This window comes from Nicotiana tomentosiformis, chromosome 9 (genome assembly GCF_000390325.3).
Source record: "Nicotiana tomentosiformis chromosome 9, ASM39032v3, whole genome shotgun sequence".
NCBI lineage: Eukaryota > Viridiplantae > Streptophyta > Magnoliopsida > Solanales > Solanaceae > Nicotiana > Nicotiana tomentosiformis.
Window position 1 is genome coordinate 92,253,560 of NC_090820.1, and position 5,579 is coordinate 92,259,138.

The following is a 5,579-nucleotide window of genomic DNA, read 5'->3' on the forward strand; positions in this document are numbered from 1 at the left end:
TTCAATATAGGACAAAATGGATAGAGTTGCATGCATGCAGTTATAACTTTTCTTGGATGATTTTCTCAATTGAACTCGAAAGATTTTGTCTGAAAACATGCCTTGGACATGCTTAATGGGCAGGAGTTGTTTCTGGAAGCAAAAGAAGTCGATGCTTAGATCTAAAGTACTCGGTCAAATTAAGCTAATAAGAATATATAGATAACATTTTGCATGCTAGAAATGATTCGTGGTGCACATAACTTCATCTCAAACAGCACAGTATATATATATACATGTAAATTAGCCCGATACAAATAAATAATTGATCTATATACTTTAACCCGTGTTGTGTCAAATATGTCTTCTGCAGAAATCACAGCAGTTGTCGAGCCATTACAATCAGTAAGATCAATTTGGAAGGTGCACCTGCAAGCAAAGAGAATTTAATATTTGACTTAAATGATATATTTCAGTAAAAGGAACTATTAAGTTTGGAAAACATACTACTAAGGAATTAATAGTGTCACACGTTCACAATTGGTGCAATCAAATGCCCATATTTCCTTTGTTCTATTTCTGTTTGCAGATTGAACATTCAAACACACAAAACTTCTGCATGTCATCTGATATTTATATTTCTGCCTCAACGTGAAAAATCAAAATCTGTCAGGGAAAAAGGAAAGCACATGTTGGTTACTCTGTTATATTAGTAAAAACTTACGCACATCTGGATATAATACCAGACTTACAGCAGTTTGTGCCAGAATTTCTATGATAGGGACCACTTGCTGCTGAACAAGAAGTACTGTGAGAGAGGCGGATGACTCTGAGACGCTGCCTGATGCATAACTTGAAAGCATATCTTTGTTATTTTTCCCAATCGCCACAACAAATAAAGTATTCACTGTGTTGTACAAAGGCAAATAAAAGTTAGCAAATAATACAAAAAACTATATATCAATTGATCAACTTTAATTCTTGGGGATAAGTAAAATACCTTGAGTGATAAGCATGCATATGCTACAATCTTTGTGTAAGGTTCTATTTAAAAAAATTTAAAAAATATATAAGGGGAAAAAATTGAGAACATTGTGTTTACCCGAAAAATCAGATAACGTTAAATTTAGTTATGGTTCTAAGGGTATGCAAATTTCTTTGATACAAAATGACAATACAGGTATTTTTTTCTATGAAATGGGAAATGATAGACGGGAAGACTGAAAAAATATTAGAAGAACAAGCACAATGAAATCTTAATGTATCTTGGAGAGCCCTCGTCTATTGCAGTCTATCTCCCTTTTTATAGTAGAGGGTCACTACTTTATCTATAACAACATAATAAAATAATACATATAGTGGAGAACCCATGATGGTTTGTCTCTCCCTTGATTCTCGCCCTTGGTGCGGTTGTAACGGCTCTTGTCTGCGAGCTTGGCACTGACTCAAGCTCGGTGCTAGATCGAATCCTCAGTCTTAGTTCGAGCTCGGTTCTGCCTTGGAGCATCGATATTCGGGGCCTGTGTCGATCGGCGTTACCCCGTAGTCCGATTCGGACACGGGCTCGTTAATGATATCGAGTTTTGCCGTTGATTGGTCCTATAGCTCGAAACTCGACGTCTCTACTTCGGAATTCGTCTGAGCTCGCCATGTGGATACCCTTCGATTGAAACGCCATTGTCTCGACCGGTCTTTATGACTGAGAATCGGTTTTGACCGTACACAGATAGTTCCCTCGTTTCTTGGAAAAGATGTGGTGAGGAACGATATGATTTCCCTGCGGCTCGATCAAATTTATGTCCCATCGACTCGATTTTACCGAGGCATTTAATGTGTGTCAGACGGTGGTCGGCCACCGCTGATACCGAACCGTCAGGCCTTAGTCTATAAATAGTCTTTCCACACAACTTTTACCATTTTTGCGCCTTCTCTTCTTCCAGACTTTCCTATTTATCCTCTCTATTTCGCTGCTACGGGGCCGTCCATACCAGAATTTTGGTGCTGTCTATTTCTTCCTTTGCACTCTTTCTCTTCATATCAATGGCGAAAACTTCCAAAACCGTACCTCAGAAGGAAAAAGCCTCTGCCTCACGGCCGTCTAATGATAAGGCGCCGGCGGAGCCGTCAGTTCATGACTATGTTCCTGGCCCGTGCATTTTGAAAACTGATTTTAAGGTGGAGAACCCTTCCTCCGTTTCGGGTCGATGCGAACACGTATCGATGTATACATGCTCTATAGCGAAGGATCACCTCGAGGCCGTCCGAAAAGACTGCAACTGGGGTTCCGAGGTCGTGTTGAAAATTCCGTCTTCCGATGAGGATGTTACCACTTACGTGGAGGGTTTTTAAAGTGTTTACACTTATCCCTTCACACTGGGACCTGTCGACCCGGTGATTATTGATTTCTGCAAAAGGTATCAAGTCACCCTTGGCCAAATCCATCCCTCTTTATGGCGTATAGTGATCTTATTGCGCTTCTTCTCTATCAAAGCCGGGGGGTTGGAGTTTTCTCTGAACCACCTCATACGACTGTATCGGCCTCAGATCTTTCGAGGACTAATCAGACTTCATCGTCGGGCATCGAAGGCATTGATGTCGAGCATCAATGAAGACAAGGATCGAGGTTGGATGGGTCGTTATATCCGAGTGAGGACCCGTGATCTCATTCCGGAGGAGAAGATGTCGTTCCTTGAAGAATGGAATTTTGACCGTAAGTGATTTTTGTTCACTTTTCAGGTGCTTTTTCGATTTTTTCTTATGTCCTCCCTTGATGTTCAGCTGCCCCTTGGATGCCACAAGCGGTGCCTGACCTCGAGGACTGGGTTCGGAAGTTGGCCTCGACCTCCTCTTACGCCGAGCGCGCTTGGCGTGATTTGGCAAAAGGCAGATGGGAGGCCAAGAACCATGGTGATGTTTGCTTCTTGTTTCCTTCGAAGTATTCTTTGCGTTCTATTCGTTACCGATTTCCTCTTGTGCAGGCATAACCAGGGATGCCGCTTTGAGGCCTTCGAGCGGCGAAGAAGGAAACAAGTCCCTGGTCCCTAAACAGGGGGAAGATAAGAAGCGAAAAGCTTCCTCTCGGTCAGAGGACCCCAAGCCCAAAACTCGCAGGGTAAAGAGAAAAACAATTGCCCTTTCGATTGACTCAGTCCAACGATTGAGAGAAGAAGAAGAAGAAAATAGCTCCTCGGCTTTGGTATTCTGGTCTACGGAGGCCATCGAGGTTGCCAGAGCTCCCGAGCCGATGGCGGCTGTGCCTGTCGGGGTTGTTTTTGAAGACCAGAATCTCGACCGGAGTACTCCGAGTGATTTGCTCGGGGCTATGACAATGGGTGATTCGCCTTCTCTTCCATCTTTTTCTGAGGAGGCGCTGAAAGAAGCTCGAGAATTGAAGACTCCCGATATCGACGCAGGCTCTGGTGCAGGGGATCATTTTAGGGATTGTTTTACTGGAGTCGACGATGGTTCCGATATCGGTGACGCTTCTATTTTATTAGAGGAGGCTCAGCGTTTCATTACTCGGGTAATGATTCTTCCATACTTCGTTTATTTGTTCTTTTCCATACTTGACTCGTGTTTCTTACTGTGCAGGCCATTAGTAGGTTTCGAGTCGATCTTAGCCAGTGTGAGGCCGAGCTTCGGAATATCTCAGGTGAGAGAGATGCCCTGCGGCTTCTTTGCAGCTAAAAGGACGAGGCTATAAAGACCTCCAAGCGGATTTGGCTAAAGTCCGTGAAGAAGGGGTCGTGCTCGATAAGCAGGTGAGCCTCGTTCTGTTAAAGTATGGGTCTGACTCAATCGTGGAAGTTAACCCTTCGTTGTCTCAGTTGCAACAAAATATCGAAAAGATCGGGTTACTTCGAGAAGAAGTCGATCAAATCCGAGCTGAATGCAATCGGTGAAAGGAGACCCTCGACCGCCTGTCAGCGGAGAAAGAGACCATCTTAACAAAATTATTATCGGCCGACGTTCAACTTCGAAGTGTCAAGCAAAAGGGGTCGGTTCAAGCTAAGAAGATTGAGGATCTTGAAACACGACTTGCTGAGGCTAAGGCGGAGGTTGAGTCGTCGAAAGTCTTAGCGGATAAGTCCATTGCTGTATATCGGGCTGATGCTGAGGCTGCTCAGATAGAGGCCCGGGCAGCGGCGAAGGTCGCCGATACTCGAGCTCATTGGGTTGCCGAACTTGCTAAGTGTAGGTCTCGGAGGGAGAACCTCGAGGAGATACACGCTCGAGGTTTCGACCTTATCGAAGAGGTAAAAAAGGAAAAACAGCTCGAAGCGGAAGCTGAAGCCTTGGCTTCTGATGATGATGATGACGACGGTAGCGAAAGCGCATCCGAGGACGGGGAAGAGCTCGACCAGGAAGCTTAGTTTCGAATTCTTCTTGTTTGTACATTAATCTCGTAGGCAATTTTCGTATATATATGTATAATCAGGTCAACTTGTTTTTGTTCTGTGAAGACTTTTAATCGAATGTTGACCTTTTAGTCTCTCTGATCGATCAGATTTGTAGCCCCTGGGTTTGCTTGTTGAGTCGATGATTCAAACTTTGAAGGAACATAATCCGTAGATGTAAAAAGTAGCTTATTAACCGTCGAGTGAATGTTTGGAACTTGAAATATTGTAGCCCGTAGGCGTAATGGTCGAGTGCGTGCTTGCTCGAACTTGAGATAAAGGTAGCCCGTAGGCTTAATATTCGAGTAATTATTTCGAACTCGGAATGTAAGTAGCCCGTAGGCTTAATGGTCGAGTGAGTGCTTGCTCGAACTCGGAATATCAGTAGCCCGTAGGCTTTAATAGTCGAGTGAATGTTTCGAACTCGAAATGTAAGTAGCCCGTATGTATTGTAGAGTGAGTGCTCTGTTCGAACTCGGAATAACAGTAGCCCGTAGGCTTAATAGTCGAGTGAATATTTCGAACTCGAAATTTAAGTAGCCTGTAGGCTTAAATGGTAGAGTGAGTGCTTTGCTCGAACTCGGAATAACAGTAGCCCGTAGGCTTAATAGTCGAGTGAATGTTTCGAACTCGAAATTTAAGTAGCATGTAGGCTTAATGGTCGAGTGAGTGCTTGCTCGAACTTGGAATATTAGTAGCCCATAGGCTTTAATAGTTGAGTGAATGTTTCAAACTCGAAATATAAGTAGCCCGTAGGCATTGTAGAGTGAGTGCTCTGTTCGAACTCGGAATAACAGTAGCATGTAGGCTTAATAGTCGAGTGAATGTTTCGAACTCAAAATTTAAGTAGCCCGTAGGCTTAAATGGTAGAGTGAGTTCTTTGCTCGAACTCGGAATAATAGTAGCCCGTAGGCTCAATAGTTGAGTGAATATTTCGAACTCGAAATGTAAGTAGCCTGTAGGCATTGTAGAGTGAGTGCTCTGTTCGAACTCGGAATAACAGTAGCCCGTAGGCTTAATAGTCGAGTGAATCTTAATTCTGGTTCCACAATAAATCTCAAGTCATTGCACATGTGTTTATGTTTGGGCCGATCTATATGAGCATGGTTCATTTTGACCATTTGGCTCTTACAATTTTTCCTGTTGGAACCTTGTTGTGAGATGACTTTCTTACATCTAAACTCGATGTATTTGAGGACCCTG

At 43.4% G+C, this 5,579-nt stretch overlaps 1 long non-coding RNA gene across 1 annotated transcript; it reads right to left on the minus strand.

The window, feature by feature from the left end:
- Positions 1-5,049, minus strand: LOC138899418 (uncharacterized). The gene is made up of 4 exons (XR_011411010.1): positions 980-5,049; positions 732-886; positions 487-645; positions 1-408 (listed from the first exon to the last, which is right to left on the minus strand). It is a non-coding gene; the product is annotated as an uncharacterized lncRNA (long non-coding RNA).
- Between the last annotated feature and the right edge of the window lie 530 nt (positions 5,050-5,579).